Raw genomic sequence first — 19,067 nt, forward strand, 5'->3', positions numbered from 1 at the left:
CGGAATTTGCCCGTGAAATGTTACTTTTAACATATCTTATCTGTTTAAGTCTTCTATTGCGTGACTTTTCTACCATGAACTATAACATATTTACCCGAAAGGACTATGCCTGGCATTAGAGTGCGTTGATCTGAAATGTGTGAGCACGTAAATTTATGTGTCGCAATTGTTTAGAAAAACACACACATTTAAACTGTGTGTGACTTTTTAAAAAAGAAACTTGTTAGCATTCTTAAAACTGTTAGATTTCCAAGCGAACTGTGCCTGGTGTTGGATGTGCTGCTCTTGAGGGTTGGTGGTCACCTCAAGACTGCATCACATGCATTCGTGGGAATCCAGCCGAAAGGCGCCCTCCCCATTTTGTTGCCCCCATCTGATGAAGGAGTCGGCGCCTCCTGGAAAGCTAATGCATTGTCCCATCTCTGCATTATATTTTCACTGGGTCCAATAATGGAAGGTGTCACAACGTGGATATCTGTGATTCTTTCAATTGATAGATCAATGCATTCTGTGAGCTGTAGAGTTCCTTCACAGGGAAGCCAAGTGGGCATAATGTAGATACTAAAATATAATAATAATACATTCGTATCCTAATTGGTCAAATAAAATGCCAGGACCTGTGGCATGGGACCTTAGTCTCTCTAAGGCTGCCTCTACCATGCCACTCTAGTGATACTCGGAGTACCAGGCACAACGGCACTGTTACTTTATCTGAAACACAACCCCCCTACCCTCAATCTAGCACCACAGCCAACCTGGTTCTATAATGAAGGCTGCTAAAATGCAAATTCAGGGCATGTAGCCAACATTGTCCTACCACACATGGATTGTGTACATCAGGGGTCTGCAAGCACTGACCATGTAAATCACTCCCATATTCACTCACGTACATGTACTTTGTGTGAATATCCTCAGAGCATGATGTGGAATTGTGTGTTAAAGACTAGACCCGCAGAACCCCTGGTATAGTTAGGTGATGGTCCTGCAAGGCCACCATACAGAGCCAATACAAAACTGTGCCACTGCCTTTCGAAATATAATGAAGGGAGTTCTGGAACCTTGTGGTTGGAATGGATGTGGTCAAAGGGACATGGTTTATTTTAGACTTCTTCCACTGTGGCCAAGTTCTCATGCCCATGAAGAAACCAACAATATAACAGTGATAAAAGAATGTGTGGCACAGTATGTCCCGGGAGGATAGCTCAGGGGCAACGTGCTCACCTTGGAAGCAAGACGACATGAAGCACCACAGGTTCGATCCCCGGGTCCGCACTTAGAATCCTATGGGTATTAAGCGCATTATAAATAACCTATCATATCCTATCATATCACCTGTCAGAAGCCCTAATCACCTTTCCCTATCAACCATTGAAACATACTCTCCCTGACCACCTTCTGCAAAAGCATCTGCTCCACCGCACACCAACCTCTCTCCACCCTAACACATGCACTTACTCCGCATTGAAGAACTAAATGTTTTACATTGAATGCAATTGTTTCTGCATGAACTACGTACCTGCTGGTGACATCACCCACATGGTGCATTAGCTCTATATGAAAGCCAGAGAAATAACTGAATAAAAAAAGATCTCACATGGTGACCCTGTTTGTTGTCCTCGATTTGATTGACTTTGTTAGCAAGAAAACCAAATAATGCCAGAAACAAGGTAAAATATAAAGCGCTTTATTCTGATTACTTTCACGGGTCTTCATGGCTCTGCCTTCCAGATCCACGCTCATATGATTGGAACTCTCTGTCACTGATGGTGGGGTGAGGGAAGGGAGACAACTGTCCCGGACAGTGTTAAATACAGTGGGGCCTCGCCCCCATCAATTCATCCCAATGGAATGACCCAGTCTGGAGAGGAGAGAAGAACGATGGGGGCGTGCAGGACTTGGAACAGACACCCCGTGATGGCTTGCTGACCTGCAAGAGAAAAGAAAGAGATCTAAGTGAGGTAAAGGGGAGATTAAATGAGCAAGTAGCGTGCAATCCTCCACTCTCACACGCCTCCCATAACTGATTCCCCGAGACAGCGGATTCCCTGACATCCAGTTTCCTTGATGCCCCTTGCCGTACATCTTCATAGGGAAGCCTTAGTCTTCCTTAACTGATACCATGAGTCTGCTGCTTCCCTGGCATATAACCTCTGTTAGGCCCGCCACCATAAACATTCAGCGGAAGGCCTTACGCTCGGGTTGGACACCTAAGGTTAGATTAGTGAAAAAGAAAATCTAACCTTAGTGGGCATAAGACTGATGCATAATTAGACAACTGTGGTTCCCAAATGATAAGACGCAGAAGCATAATGCTGATCACTGCAAAAATCATGGCTTATCTTGATCCCAGTGTCATGATCCTGATCTCAGTGGATCACCAAACAGATCAGCGAAAAAGACAAACATTTTGCGAGAAAGGGTGGGGATGGGCAGAAGGCTCAGGGTACGAGGCTTTTATAGGGGAAAGTGGCCTGTATCTGCCATCGTGGTCAGTGTCATGAAGGATGTCACCGGGATCAGCACTTTCAAGCTTACCATGTGGACTGATGCTAGACCTTTATCCCCATGGTTTTCATACATTCCTTGTAGGCCTCAATGAGCTCCTGGCATCCTTCTTCTCCTTTACCCGCCACACTGAAAATGAAAGGGGAAGAGAGTCAGCAATGTGTATCTGGACAGTTTTGAGTGGCATCCATTCATTACACTTGTTGTGTCATCTGGGTGGGCCTTATGTGGACCACCTAGCATTATTTTGAAATGGGTCTTGCCCTTTCTTCTCTTCCATCACTCTGCGGGCAGCTATTTATATCTTTGACAATTGAAATATTTGCTTTATGTCAACCTTGTCATGAAATCCGCCCGCGGCCAAAACTAACAAGGCCAAGTAGCAATTTTCTGTGCCCTTATATACATATTTAATCACAAAGCGAGGGCCACGCTATTCACCCAAACCTAGCACTTGGGTGACGGAGTGTAGTGGTCCAGCTTACCCACTGCCCCACAGTGCGCTGTGCACAAGGCTTGCACAGAGAGTAGGTGTGCTGGTGGGGAATCGAGACAGAAAAGCATGGGTCACATCCACAGGTGCAGTTCTTCGCCGTAGTTCCCACGCCGCCATTTGCAAAGTACTTTTGTAAGAAACATTTAATTGAGATTTATAGCGGCAGTAAATAAAGAACGCTGAAACAGCACGCCATGGCCGAGCCTCGTTCATGGAAGCAGAACAGAACTCTGCTAATACGAATGGTGAGCAAATACAAACAACGCAGAAAGCCGCTCCACTGCCTTCTTTTCTACAAACCCCAAATAAAACGGTGTCAGCGGGAACTGATGTTTGATGCATATATAGGTGCATTGGATGGCGCTAATTACACCTGTGCATAGGAAAAGGCGTTGCTGCTCAACAATATCAGCATTGTGAGGTAAGGGCATTTCATAGTCCACCTACTCTCGAATTAGCAGCTGACGAGAGGGATAGATATGCTCGAACCGTCCAAAGCATAGAAAGAGGACTTGATGTGAAATCCAACATAGTAATTTACAGATTAGATGTCTGCATCCAAAATAGTCAAGCAATATCTGAAACCAAAGCCCAAAAACTAAGACCTCAGTTCAAAAGAACACCTTCCAGGGCATGGCCCAGGTGCACTTGCATATGGGGAAGGATGACATATGCCCTACCAGAGACAGTAAATGCTCAAAACACCACTGCAAGGCACATGTAGCAAAAAACATGCAGGACCGGGAGGATAGCTCAAGGGCAACATGCTCACCTTGGCAAGACGGCACGGGGCAACACAGGTTCTATCCCCAGGTCCGCACTTAGAAACCTCTGCGTATTAAGTGTGTTATAAATAACCTATCATATCATATGAAACAAGTCACTCTGGGTCAAGAAATATTGGAAAATGGTACTACAGCCAGTGAAGAAGTGATACTAGCAGTACAGTCCTGAAACTCGAAAAGTAAGAAGACACAGCTCTTCTATTGTCCGATGGATGGAAAGGAGACGAGGGCACTCATACACTCTGGCTCTGATTGCACCATAATTCCTGTTGATAATTACAAAAGAGGTGGTTGGGGACAAACCCGTGAAAGTGAACAAACAAAAAGTCTACCCGCGGGCACGTGCGGAGCAAAGGTAGAATGAGTGAACTCTACGAAGAGTCTCCTCACCTTCAAGAGAAGGTCATCCACAGTAGAGGAACAGGTGTGTGTCTAAGAAAGGTGTACCAATCCTGGGATGGAAGGGCCAGGCAAAGCCACCCATGAAACGGTATCCATGCACTGAAGAACAAGCTATGGCTGTTCCAAGTTCTTGATGGACAGTAGGGTCGCAACAAGCATCCATGCACTGAAGAACAATCTATGGCTGTTCAAAGTTCTTGATGGACAGTAGGGTCGCAACAAGCATTTGAGGCATTAAAGCCGGACATTGTCCAAGCCTCCCTGCTTAAAATGAATTGGTCCGGACCGTCCTGCATCATTAGCTTTGGATGCCAGTGCATATGGCGTAGGAGCAGCTTTGATACTGAAGATGAAATCAGGTGAGTGTTAGTAGACTTTGCCTCAAAGTCATGGCCTACATTAGAGACTCATTATTCCATAATCGAAACAAATAAATGTTAGCCATGGATCATAAATCACTGATCCTTGTGTAAAGCCCAGGTGGAACAAGACAATCTACACAACGCCTGGCTGGACTTGCCGGGAAGCCCAAAGAATGTTTGATATGTGTCATATTCCATGGAAACAAAATACCCAGGTTGCCGATGAAGACTTCCCACAAAAGCTGGTTCTGCCACCCGCTCGCTTCAAGACAAATGCTTCAACTTGCGTTTCCACCACCTTCCTTCCGCTCCTTCCTACAAATGCTGCGGCATTTGGGCCGCCATGGATTTTCATGCCGTTGCAAATGATGGAGATCCCTATGGGCTCCGCCGACTTTATGCACCAGCGTGTACACACTGCCTTTTGCCCTGAACCTTTGCACTTCACTGTGCAAAGTGAGTAAACGCTCTCTGCATAAAGCAGGTGGACCCTATAGGGATCCATTGTGGTCGCATGTCGGGTAGCATTTCATTGTAATTGTGAATGCTGCAGTGTTTATTCATTTTGCATGGCAGAGTGAAAAAGTGCAGGGCAAAAGGCGGCATAAAGGCATGTATGCCGCCATTTGCAATGAACATTTGCCTCCGCAGTGCAAATGATGACAATTTGGGAGCAGGGATTTGGCTATGCCTGAGTGTAAATGTACCATCTGAATGGTGGTGTCAGCAATAACACCGGTTGTAACATTGTGTCAGGGATATCATTGAACCCATTTTATACAATATGCTAGGAAGCTTACTTTTTAAACATGCCAGGGCTCAATGGCCCTCATTACGACCCTGGCAGAAAGTGACTGACCTGACCGCCATAGCGTAAATAGCGTTTCCGCCATTGCACGACGGAGCAAAGTGCAGCTAATTCCGACCCATCGGGCACGAGCACTACGCCATGGCGTAAGTGCAAAGTCCGCGATGGCGGAAATGTCCCCAAAACGGCCCTCACCGCCGCCGTACGGCGCCCTAGGTGCAATTCCGCCACCCATCATAGCGGTCACCGCAATGAGCGGCAATCGGAAAGTATGGTGACCGGAAATATACGGAAACGGAAGTAAAAACATGGTCCCGGAACGGGAAACAGCACGCCGTACACCTATAAAAACACAATTTCCACACAACCATTAAAAATACTACCCTGAGACTCATCCCAACCCGTCATCCACCCTAGTGAAACCAATAAAAATGGGAAAAGTAGCGAAAAAAGCGTGCGACCGCAAGCGGCAGGTCCACTTCTCCCGTGAGGAACTCACCGTGCTCACAGAGACCCTCCAGGAGAATGCTGCCGTCGTCTTCTCGACGCAAATGACCAGGACGGCACTTGCGAACAAGAAGGCCATATGGGCCCTGGTGGCACAGCGGGTAAGTGCGGTGGGGACCGCACCCCGCAACCCACAGCAATGCAGAAAGCGATGGGACGACCTGCGGATACGCGTCCGGAGCATACTTTCTGCCAACCGAAACATTGCCACAGCTACCGGGGGAGGATCAGAATCACCCATCAAGTTGACCCCCTGGGAAGAAATCTGTGCCTCCACCATTGGAATGGAGAGTATAGAGGGAGTCGGAGGGATGGAGAAAGGAGTGCAGACATCCGAAGAATCAGGTAGGTGGGCCAAATATAACAATGCTAAATCCACAATGTCCAATCATGTGAAGTACCATGTGTCCACATAGTGCAACAGTAACACATGTCCAGGAGAACGTCCACATACATAGGCCTGATAGCACACTTTAAAAGTCACATTAAATACATAAATAATTAAAAATCCTAAAAACACCCTCTACACGTGCAGCAGGCACACCCTAACTGCAGGCTGCAAAACAACTGCATCCTCAATCCACACAAAAATGAAACCACCTCCAAGGCCCCAACCCAAATCACCCTCAGGTACCACCCCAATGCATGTGATACATTGCCATTCCAATTTCCACAGACCCATTAATAACGCTCGCCCTCCTTTACTCCACCACAGGGTCCGATTCAAACGACGAGCTCCACGACACCCCTACCAGCACACCTGCAAAGAGGGCCAAGACCAACGGCCAAAGACCCTCCACCTCAGCTGCACGCATCAAGACACGGCAGCAGCACAAATCAAGTGGCAGCACACAGGAGGGAACTTCAACAGGCACCCCAGCAGCCAGCATGCCCACAACAGCACCACCACAGGTCCCCCCAATGGATGCCACAGAAGGCACTGCTTCTGGTGGCAGCAGCACCATAGGTGACACTGCATTAATGGCAGCATGCTCCGACACAGAAAACGGGGATGTCGATCTAGGATTCATCCATGACCTGTCTCAATCCCCCTGTTTGTTCCATCCCGTACACCATGAGGATACCACGCAGGGGCACCCACAAGACGACGACTGGCCATCCCCCACAAGCCCTGTGGCAAGGCAACATGAGGTGACCAGCCCCTCTGTGACACCACCGCAAATGGCCATGGCACAGCAGAGGCAACAGTCCCTCGACCAGGTGATCGTGCAACAGCAGCAACTGGCCACGCTCCTCAAGGACCATGCTGATGAATGTGGGGGTACTAAGGCAGCCATAGAAACATCAACTGAGACACTTAGGGCAGAAATGGAGAGAAGTACAGAGACACTAAGGGCACAAATGGAGAGAAGCACCGAGAGCCTGAGAGTACAAATGGAGAGAAGCACCGAGAGCCTGAGAGTACAAATGGAGAGAAGCACCGAGAGCCTGAGGGGGGAACTGCATGCGACGTCCAAAGACGTATGTGCTGAACTTGCCGCTGTGCGCCGTGTGCTCACTGAGCTCTCACAAACCCTTAGGGACATGCATGGACGTGAGCAGGCAGAGACATCATCCGTTGCAAGTTCCGTCCAGGGCAGCCCCCAACGTAGATCTGGGAGGAACCTGCGCTCCACAGGCAGGGGTACCCCTGATACCCGGAGAGGGGGCTTGCAATAGCGACTGCCCACTGACAATGAGCATCTTTGGACACTGGTGTTCGGGGGGGAGGTAGGAGGGTGGAGGGGGTGTGTTGGGCTCACTTGGGTGGCGGGTCGATGGGGTGTGTAACATAATTTCACATATGCCATAAACAATGCACGATCATCCAATGAGATGTGTGGACATTGATCTTTGTGTACGAGGCCATTATAGGCGTACAGTCCATATTGTGCATGTTCCAGACACACACAGTGCCACAAGTCCCGTGTCCATGTATCAGCCACCAGGCGTGAGTGCTAGAAGCATGCATCTATGATATGCTGACGAATGTCACGGCCCTCCTGTGCCTCGCAGACTCCTTGAGGTGCTGCCACATCCCCACCCTCATCATGACCATCTTCAGGTGCTTGCAGTTCTGCGTCAGGGGGCATGGGCACATTTCTACGTACGCACATGTTGTGGAGCATGACACATGCCATGACCATCTTTGCAACCTTCTCATGGCGGTACAGGAGTGCCCCGCCAGACCTGCTGAGGCAGCGGAAACGAGTCTTCAGTAGGCCGAATGCCTGTTCTATGACTACACGGGTACGTGAGTGGGCATGGTTGTAGTCCTCCTCATGCTGGTCCTGTGGGTTCCGGAGTGGTGTAAGGAGCCATCTCTTCAGTGGATACCCGGCATCACCTGTATGTGGACAATAAAGGATGTTTGTGGAATGACATTGCTACGTACGCACCCCCCCCCTTCCTGCCAGGTCATTGCCGCATCACATACCCCACATTATCATGCTTGAAATGAGACTCACCGAGTAGCCAGGATCTGTTCCCTGCGTGTCGCTCCATGTAGCGTGGTATTGTAGAGTTCCTCAAGACCATAGAATCATGGGTTGATCCAGGAAATCGGGCACAACAATGTGTAATGATCCTGTTGGAGTCACACACCATTTGTACATTCAGAGAATGAAATTGTTTTCGGTTGCGGTACTGGGCCTCCATGGCATGTGGGACGACCAATTCCACATGGGTGCAGTCGATGGCACCAATGCAACCCGGTATGCCGCCAAGTGCATGGAATCCCACTTTTGTGTTCGTAATTTCCTGCTCCGAGCGTGGTAGAGAGATGTAGTCGTCTGCGTGCTTCAGGAGGGCATCGAGCACTTGCAATAGTGTCCGTGAGAACAGTGGCTGTGAAATGCCATGCAACTGTCCGACTGTGTGCTGGTAGGTGCCTGTGGCCAGGAAGTGGAGTACAGACACCACCTTCAGTAGGGGTGGGATGGCGGTTGGGCTATCTATCATGCTGACAAGGTCAGCCTGTGTCATGTCCACAATGGCGGTTATGGTGTCCCGGTCCAAACGGTAGAGGGTGTGGATCTGCTCAGCAGTGAGGTTGAACGGATGTGCTCGGAGGCGTGGGATTGCGGGCTGCCTGCGTGGTGGTAGTGGCTGTGCTGGCGGCCCTTGCTGGCCCTGCCGTGCCCTCCTCCTCCTGCGTCTCCTCTGTGCGGCCGGTTGTTGTAGTAGTTGGTGTTCGTCTTCTTCTTGAAGTTGGAGTACTTGCAGTGCTATCAGGTCCCCCAGGGCCAACATCGCTAGTCCTGCCGGTAGCATTTCGGAGTGGGTGTGGTTGTGGGAGGGGGTTGGGTGTGCAATTTATGTGTTTTCAGGCTGTATAGCCTCCACCTGTGGTGATTCATTCCACCTGTGCAAGCTGCTATCCCCTTTGGGCGAGCACGTCCCGCACACAACGCTGCAATTCGACGAATGGCATCTTGCTATTACAATCATGTATTAGTTCCCGATGGCAGTGAAATATTGGTTCATATGTTCATTCTGCTATGGTCCCATTGTTTCACATACTATCTTTGCAGTCGCGAACAAACTTGTGAAGGGTCAGTGGAATGTAGTACTCGATTAACGGTGGACCCTCATGCAGCACTTTACCGAGGTTCACCGACGGGCAGGGCGTCCCATTTGTGAGTGAAGCCAGTTGCCATTTTCACACACTGCCGCACTAGATGGATGAATTTGTGATTTCAAGCGGTCACAGATGCCTTTTCGACGTGATGTTGCAAATGAGGAATTCGAAGGACAGCGCTTTCGGTTTTCAGCTAGCGGCGAGGAGATGCCCACAGGTCTGACTGCAAATATAACGTTCTATTGTTCAATGTCCTTGGGATAGGGGCCATGGCGAGAATGCAATGATTGATATGAATAGTATGGGATGCGCAATAGCGTAGTGGACGATGAGGCCGGACGTTCCCAAATACATGTTACTTCACAACACTGGAATTACGGGCTGGAGCACAGTGGATTTTGCAGACTGCATTACGCACAGACTCAATGGAAATTTCACATGTTATGTGAGTATGGAATCAGGCGTTTTCATTACGGGATGAGGGAATGATGTATGGATGCATGGACAGATGATTTAATACGGAGTTTGCCATGTACAGGGCTTTTTGGAATCTATCCACCTCCCCTGCGCTATGTGATGCAGAGCTGCCATAGTGGGACCATCGTCTATCTGGCCTTGTTGAACCCTCCCTGTCTCGACGCGCCTTCAGACACTTGTGTCTATGCACGTTACTAATCCCATCTAATGGATTCTGTTTTAACAGACGCATGCACAAGAACACTCGTTTGTAATAGTGTTTTCACCTCGATATATATAGTTATGATTCGCAAGTGGTTTTTGGGTGGCAATAATCCTTTGGAGTGGGCTAGCATGCATATGGCTGTGGATTTAGTGTGATCATTGAAGTGAGTAATTCAAATGAAGTTCTGATGGCCATACTATTCTTTTTCATTTCATTTGGGTGACAGGTATCTCCTCCCCTTTTGCCACTGCCATCTGTATGCCACTCCTGCAGATGGATTTTACTCCCGACACCTGCTGCTTCGTGTTAATCAGTGGAGCACCATTACGATCTTATGGGACGATCGCCAATGGGCCACATGCCCTTACGCAGTACTAGTGGCTAGGAGCAACATTTCGGCCTTTCAGCTGGACTAGTGCCTACCTAATGGGACGGCCCTGCGGTTCTAGGCGCTTCCATGTTGCCTTTTTGAACGTGAATGTAGCCCCTGTGTACCATGAAGGAACAGGGCGTCACACAAGAAGAAGCTGGTCATTTATTGCGGATGCAGCCCACAATGATGAAATATATTTTGGAGTTCATGACCTAATGGCTGTATGGGCTTGGTGATTTTGTTGTGCATTAAATTTCTATTCTGATATGAACCGTGTAGCGTTCTTCTTTGCAAGTGATGTAGCATATTCCTATTTGTGGAGCGATGTATTGTGAGGAGATCTGCGTTGGGTTCCAGCTTCGGAGTATAGTTGCGTGGTACTGTACTGGGCGCGTTTGCCTACGAAGCCCAGTGAGGTCAGGGATAGGGGCTGCCATTATGACTGTTTTAATGATGTCATGCTCAGGGGCGGGGGATTAGCTTTTGTGTAACAGATGCCGGTCAGCCAGGTGGATTGGTGGAATGATGTGATTATCAGAATATGGCTGGTCACAGGTGCCTGTGTTTGCGTGCGTTTCTTGGAGGGGGACTGAGGTCATGTCCATTTGAATGGCTTCTGTATTCGTGCCATCTGTGCCCTGCAGCTCCCATTGGCCCCACTTGAGATGAGCCTGGCTGCTCAGTCACTCTGCCAACTTGTGTGGTGCATGCTTATGCTGATGGTTGGTTTGTTTACTGGCAGGAGTACAGGGCTGGTGCAGTGTCACTCAGGATACTGCTTTGAATGTTGCCTTACACTGGTGTCAGTCGATGGGGGGGCCTGTTTTTGTTTGTCTCATTTTTCTGTTCATGTTGCTGGACTTGACCCTTCACATGCCTGTGATGCATCAGTGCGGCAATGGTGCCATGGCAAATATGGATGGCCACTCACAAGGCACTTGGAGCCCCTAGATTCATTTGTTCGTTGGCAGGCATGGATGACTTGTACATTTCACTGGTTGCATTGTGTGACTTCATTGCACCTACGAGGAGTTGTGCAATGTGGCCAGGGAGTGGTGTACAGGCACTTAGTAGGGCCGTTTACGGTTGGTTCGCGATGCCGTACTTCTCACCATGGCGGAATGGTACTTTCCGCCATGCTTGATGGCGTTAGGTGCATGTCCGCTAGGGTCAGGATTCGCGTACCGTTGCGCCATGGTGGTGATTACGGTTTGGCATGGCGCGCGTGCGCGTACTTGGTGCAGTTAGCGTTGGCGTTCACTACGGTGTCGCTAATGGCATCGTACTTTACGGTGACGGGTCATGATCGCACCGAGCGCTATTCGATGGCGGTATTGCATTTCCGCCATCGTTTTTCGATTTCCGCCAGGGTCGTAATGAGGGCCAATGTGTTTTATTACACCTGTGCCACATTGGAGCAGCAGTATGACACCCACTGATACCCTCATTCATAGCTGCCCCTCGCATTTTAAACATATTTGGGGTTGCAGCTTCAACTCCCACTGGCTCATGGGGAGTGATGTGATGTGTTCACCACCCAAAGCAGATGTGCGATTTATGAATACTAATCAAACTAACATAGCATGGTAATTGTGTCTTGGAATCAGCCATCAAATATTTAAAGAAATCATCCTTGTGATCAATTTCCTATGAATATATAGAAGGCAAGTGGACTGACTGTCCAATGAAAATAGAGCAAAATTACTTCATTGATATAGGAAAGTGATGGACCAATGCAGACAAAATCATAAAGCAGGTGGACCCTATAGGGATCCATTGTGGTCGCATGTCGGGTAGCATTTCATTGTAATTGTGAATGCTGCAGTGTTTATTCATTTTGCATGGCAGAGTGAAAAAGTGCAGGGCAAAAGGCGGCATAAAGGCGTGTATGCCGCCATTTGCAATGAACATTTGCCTCCGCAGTGCAAATGATGACAATTTGGGAGCAGGGATTTGGCTATGCCTGAGTGTAAATGTACCATCTGAATGGTGGTGTCAGCAATAACACCGGTTGTAACATTGTGTCAGGGATATCATTGAACCCATTTTATACAATATGCTAGGAAGCTTACTTTTTAAACATGCCAGGGCTCAATATGTTTTATTACACCTGTGCCACATTGGAGCAGCAGTATGACACCCACTGATACCCTCATTCATAGCTGCCCTTCGCATTTTAAACATATTTGGGGTTGCAGCTTCAACTCCCACTGGCTCATGGGGAGTGATGTGAGGTGTTCACCACCCAAAGCAGATGTGCGATTTATGAATACTAATCAAACTAACATAGCATGGTAATTGTGTCTTGGAATCAGCCATCAAATATTTAAAGAAATCATCCTTGTGATCAATTTCCTATGAATATATAGAAGGCAAGTGGACTGACTGTCCAATGAAAATAGAGCAAAATTGCTTCATTGATATAGGAAAGTGATGGACCAATGCAGACAAAATCATTACTAACCCAATTAACTTGCTTGTCCAACCCCTCAGAAAGGTCTCCTTTTCTAGCTCGGCACCTCAGCATCTTCTTCTAGATCTCAGAGCTGCTTCTTAACTGCAGCCTTTTCCCTGGTCTTGCCTCTCTGGTGGTGCTGATAGCTGGGGACTGTCTCATTGCTGTCCTCTCTGTGCCAGTTGCCTCTCTGCCCCAGTAATGGCATTACTCGCAGTCATGTGCCAGTGTGTGCTTAAGACTCAGTGAGTTGGTGGCCCAATGCACGCCTGCATATTCGTGTCGCCAATTCCCTGCTTAACAAAGCCCTGCATGTGCCCGCTGGGTGCCCCTGCCGGCGTTGCACAGCAAAGCCAGCATCATGAAGCTGCGACAATAAGTGCTGGTGCTCATAAGAAAGTCCTGGGGCTTCACACCTGGCAAACGCTCCCACAAATGAAGTGTTGATGCCAGAAGATACAACACACCTCAGTGGCCATGTGCCAGTTAATAAAATAAAACCAGAATTTCCAGGCAATAAAATACAGAACACCGGTAGGAGCAATGCGGAAGCCACAGGCCAAAAGTGCCCCAGGATAATGAAAATTGAAAATGCCCAGGCCCAAATAAACAAGACTACCTTCATGGCTACGCTGGCTTATTACAAGCAAGGGATACCTGGACAAGCACCTTTAGAAAAATCAATCGTTGCAACCAAATATCGAGCTCATGAAAAGCAGCCCGACAAATTGTATGGCGAAATCAATTGGAAACCCTACTGTCCGCACTAAACTCAGTAATATTATGTCCTTTGACTAACACTTGGGTCCTGAAGAAAGCAGATTGAACAAGATGCTACCCGCTGAAAACAGTCGACTGTTTCAGCTCAGGGATTCCCCTGAACTCTTGGGACATTCACACAATAAGTGAATGCCAAGAAAAGAAATAGGTTTTAACTAATCACAGAGGTACCTCTGTGGTTTAGTAAAACACATAAGAGGGAGTAATAAAGGAAACTCCCCCAGTGTTTGTTTTTGTTGGCCTAGACAACTTGATTGATTTATAATGTATTACAGGGAGAAGTGCACTCAGAGCAGCAGGGCCCTGAGTTAAGTGCTGGGAGGCTGGGACTACAAGGGGCAGTCCAAGCCTGGTAGTGCAAGGTTAGCCAGGAGGCAGTGCATGTAGGGGCATGCGACAAGTGCAGGGGGACTGGTCAGGGGAGTGGGGGTGCTTGTCTCCTGTAAGACACAGAGGAAAACCAGGCAGCCAGTCAGCAGACGGAGCAGGGCCAAGGGAAGGTTAGCAGGGTAGAGGGAGAGAGAAAGAAGAGGAGAAAAGGTATGTCTTTAGGAGTTTCAGGAATTTAAGGAGGTACGGCTCAAGGTGGAGAGAGGCAGGGAAGCCATTCCAGAGGGAGGCACCTGCAGAGAGAGTTCTACCCCCCCACCCCAATCTCTGCTTGCAGAAGTAACTCACCCACAGAGAGTTAGAAGTAGACGAGCGAAGGGCTCTAGGAGGAAGGTACTTAGGAGAGATAGGAAGGTAGTAAGGGCCACTGCCCTGAAAGCCTTGTGGACAATGCAAAGGGTCTTAAACTTGATCCTTGCAGCCAGCGGGAGCCAGTGCAGGGATTTCAGAGCCAGAGAGATGTGGTCCCTGGGCTTGAGGCCCAGGATAAGTCTTGCAGTCATGTTCTGGATGAGTTGAAGAGGGCGAAGAGTAGAGGTAGACAGATTGAGAAAGAGGCTGTTGCAGTAGTCCAGCCTAGAGAGAACCAGAGCTCTGGAGACAGTGAGCTTTGGGGGGAAGTTGAGAAAAAGGAGAATACCTTTGAGGAGGTACAGCTTGAAGTTGTCCTTCTTGGCAAGGTCCGTGATGTGTGGAGAGACGAAGAGTGTGAAGTTGAAGATCACTCAATGTTTTTTGCCTCACAAGTGTGTGAGGACAGAGGGTCCAAGGAGGGCGGCCAGAGTGAGAGAGGGAAAGCGGGAGCAGGGTTCCCTATGAGAAGGATCTCAGTCGTGCTTGCGTTGAGGCAGAGATCTTTAGATGTGCACCATGACTGAATAGCAGATAACCAGTCAGGGATGAGCAGGGAAGAGGAGGCTGAGGGTAGCTTGAAAGAAAGCTGTCTGTTATCCGTATAGCACTGAAAGTTATAGGTGAAGGTAGAGATCAGGAGGGCCAAAGGGGCCAGATAGACGTTGAAGAGCCAGGGGGAGAGGATAGAGCCCCGGGTAACACCACATGTAGAGAGAGGTGGTGGAAACATCTTCAGGTGTTATGGGAGAAAAGGAGGCGAGAAGGAGAGGGGGGGCAGCAAGGTGGACCTGAGAGGGGTGGGGTGAGAGAGTGGAGAAGTGGTGGAGAGTGCGGACAGGATGTCCTGGGTTTTAGTGGTGAAATGAGAAGGCAGAGCCATGCAGAGGGGGAGGATACGGCAGTGGGGTTGGCCAGCTCCTTGCAGATTTAGAAACGTGTGTCTGTATTGTTAGAGGCTGCAGAGATGCAGGCTTGAATGTGGACCCTCTTCTTAGAGAAGATGGAGAGTCTGTATTGCCTTTGGAGCCAGCGGCAGGCAGGTTTGTCAGAGAGTCGTGCCCAAAGCCCCCCACTTCTGCTCAGCTACTTTGCACTTGCGTTTTAGAGTAGCCAAATCAGAGTCGTACTTAGAATTGCACTTTGTGGCAGTCTTCAGGCAGATCCTCATAATAGGGGTAAGGATATCCAGAGTGTTAGAGGTGGAGAGGTGAAGGTTGGGGAGGGCTGTGTCAGGATGGCAGTCAGCCGCAGGAGTAGATGGGGGGCAGAAGGTGGAGGCAAAGTTGGCCGCTCCCATTCGCTTCATAGGTCGAATGACCGCGAAGGAAGGTGGCAGTGCTGGGAGGGTCTTTGACAAAGGGACAGGAAGTTACAAGTGAGAAGAGAGAAGAAATTGGTCAGTCCAGGAGAGAGGAGTAGTGAGAGGATTAGAGAGGGGGATGCCTGAAGAGATGAGCGCATCCAAGATGAGGCCGGCAGGTTGAGTTGGACCAGAGGGTAGAATGGAGAGGGAAAGAGAGTTGCATAGGTTGCGAAAGAGCCCAGAGGAGTCTGGGGAGTCCAGGTGGATGTTGAGATCCCCAAGTAGGGATCCACTCAGGAAAGATCAGGGCCATTCCGCCTCCAGGCCTGTTGGGCCTGGGCTCAGAGAGGATCGTGTAGCCCTCGAGGAGGAGTTTGTCAAAGCTTGTGACAGAGCTGGCTGTGAACCACGTTTTGGTAAGAGCGAGAACATCCAGGTCCAGACATTCAAAGGGGTGGCAGATATCAGAGGAGTTTTGACAGCAGAGTGAGAGTTGAGAGTGGCCACGTGGAGCAGGTTGCCACTGTTGAAAGACTTCCATGGGGGCGGGGGGTGCAGGGGAGAGGAGTCTGCAATGGAAGTGGCAGAGGAGCTGGATAGGTGTAAGGAGGGGGTGGCAAGGTATCCAGGGAGGTAATGGATGGCAATGGGGCCTGAGAGGTGGAGGGCAAAGGTGGCTGAGGAGCCAGAGATGTAGTGGATAGCAAGGGAGCAGTGGAAGGAGGAGAAAGCAGAGTAGCCCGAGAAGTGTTAGAAGGAATAGCAGGAGATGGATGGAAGCTGATGAGGTGGGGGAGGCACCTATCAAATAGTAGGAGATTGGGCTGAGGGCACTGGATCATGACAGTGCCATTTAAATACACATAAATGATGACACTGGAAGACCGGAAGAGGGCCATGTAGACCTCCCACCAGGTGCCACCATTAATGGGAGAGAATGAGGAATGAGAATGAGGAAGAAGAGAAAACTTGTGGTAAAGCTTTTTTAGTTCTGTGATACTTATGTGAGCAATTGATACGGTCCAGCTAATTGATGGAATGCGATACCATCTTTAAATTTAGAGAGTAAGATTAGGGCTAGTCTCTTCTCTATCCCCTTTACCTAGATAGGCAGCACATCAGCACTACCTAGGGAGAGAAAAATCACTGAAATGGATAGTTCGTTTTTCTCTGAGGGCGACATAATATAGTGAGCTACAGGCTGCTCTAAAAAAGTAACTAATGTAATCTTAAAAAAGTCCATCTTCTTTTGAGTAAAAATGATTGGAGTGTTGGCTGGATGTTGAAGCTCCTAGAATCCCTTTTTGTGTTTTGTTAATAAAATGCAACCACAATTTGTATTTTATGCCAAAATGCTATCACCCCCTGGCAGGTTACTACTGAAGTGTATACAAGTGCTTCTCACATATTCCAGGATGTGGCTAATAATATTTCACTCCATGTGCTAACCTGCTGAAGCATACCTCATTACAGCTCAATGTGCCAGCCTATCACCATGGCCATTTTCACATAAGCATGTCAGTTGCACATTGCCCCGGTCTATCACATTGCCTTGCTACAGCATTGCCCCCAGAAAAAGAATGTATAACTTTCACATTGCTCCCAGAAGGTTAGCATGCCATCTTCGCATTTACCTCAGAGAATTCTCATATCTCATTGTTACTGCCCACAGAAAATAGTCCCCTAATAGGTTCATATTCTTTTGACTTTCAACAAAATAACTTGCAGACTTTGCAAACAACATCAAATGATGTATCGACTTTCACGCCTGTCAAACCCGCCCGCATCCCACCCAATCCCTCCCCAGCCTATTCCACTCACCTGGTCTACCTGTGTTGTGTTTCAGCCTGTTGAACTCGCCTCCCGCTCTTGTCTTCGGGTTTTAGTATTGCGGGTGCCTGAGTCTGGGTGTACTCCTGTATAGGAGCAATCAGTTCTTGTATCATACATTTTCAGGCTGCCAAATCAACATTATGTTCCTCTAGTACCCTGTGGGATGCTTCTTGCCACACCGGGGTTTCAGCCAGTGACCATTTTACTTAAGTCTTGGGAAGATTCCTAGTAAACACGCTGTAGGGGAAACCGACTCTGTCATCAAGCAGGCCCATCCCAGGACTGACGTATCTTTGTGCAGGCCCAGAACATATGCATCAGGTCTGCATCTACCAAACCACATTTCGGACATGATTGTCCTGTTGCTTTGCTGAATGTAGCAATTTTCTTCAGAGTTAGGTATGCCCTGTGAATGATGTATAATTGGATCAGCTGTAGGTTCGCATTTCTGGACACCTTTTTATGATACCCCATGACCCTGCCCCAGGCCGCGTCCGACAGCTGCTCTTGCAAGTCTGCCTTCCAGCTCTGTTTAATCTGTATTAAGCTGTAGTATGGCCTTGCCAGCAACAACTCATACAGCATAGGCATTGTATGTCCACCTTCAGAAATGTCGTAGAGTGTTTCTATCTTTTCATCTTCTAGCAATACTCTTTCTACTCCTGGCCATTTCAACTTTGCAACATGAATTAATGAGGCATAAATTATGTGTTGCCCTTCCTGTACTCCTGATTCTGCAACCACTGCACCAGAAGTCATCAGCATCCCCTCTCTCAATACATCCCCTAATTTCGCCACTCCTTTAGGCTGCCAATATTTCCTGACATTCAACCTAAGTTGTGTATCTTGACTCTTTAGTGTTACCAGTGGGATTTGTATGGCGAGTATAGTGTGCCTTTACTCAAAATACAGCAGGCTCTTTGCCATATCGTCTTTCCTAGCTTCAGCAACAGTGGAGGACTGGGACCTCATGATATTGTAGTCCACACCACCTCTTTCAAAAAGAAAGGGGTGCATGCCGATTGTAGTAACTCAGTGTCTTGGGACTGTTCATCCGACAACCACTATGCGACAAATTCGGGTTGGCACGCTAGAAAATACCCCTCAAAGTCTGGCAATTGTATCCCCCCCTGCTCGTATGGTCTCTGCAATTTCTCAAGCAACATTCTACATCTCAAATTGTGCCACAGGAATCTCCTGCAGGTAGAGTTCATTGTCCTAAAGAAGACTTTAGCTATATTATATGGAACATTTGTGAAATAGTGGAGCAGCCTCGGGAGCACCACCATCTTCAACAGCGCAGCCCTTCCCATTAATGAAAGTGGCAGATTGGGCCAAAAGTTCATGGACTTCTTTATTTTATTCACAGGCTGTAGCATGTTTTGCACGTGTTCTGCTTGTGGGTCATGGAAAACGTCTATCCCCAGATATCGGAATGTATTTGTTTCCCAT

At 48.4% G+C, this 19,067-nt stretch overlaps 1 long non-coding RNA gene across 1 annotated transcript in view; it reads right to left on the reverse strand.

The window, feature by feature from the left end:
• Positions 1–1,668: 1,668 nt before the first annotated feature.
• LOC138527766 (uncharacterized) overlaps positions 1,669–19,067 on the reverse strand; it is a 177,703-nt gene continuing 160,304 nt past the window's right edge. The window contains exons 2-3 of the long non-coding RNA XR_011284035.1: positions 2,536–2,634; positions 1,669–1,927 (exon numbers count right to left, since the gene is read on the reverse strand). This is a non-coding gene — a long non-coding RNA (uncharacterized lncRNA). The remainder of the gene's footprint in view (positions 1,928–2,535; positions 2,635–19,067) is intronic.

Source organism: Ambystoma mexicanum, chromosome 1q, assembly GCF_040938575.1.
Source record: "Ambystoma mexicanum isolate Mex_15411 chromosome 1q, UKY_AmexF1_1, whole genome shotgun sequence".
Taxonomy (NCBI): Eukaryota; Metazoa; Chordata; class Amphibia; order Caudata; family Ambystomatidae; genus Ambystoma; species Ambystoma mexicanum.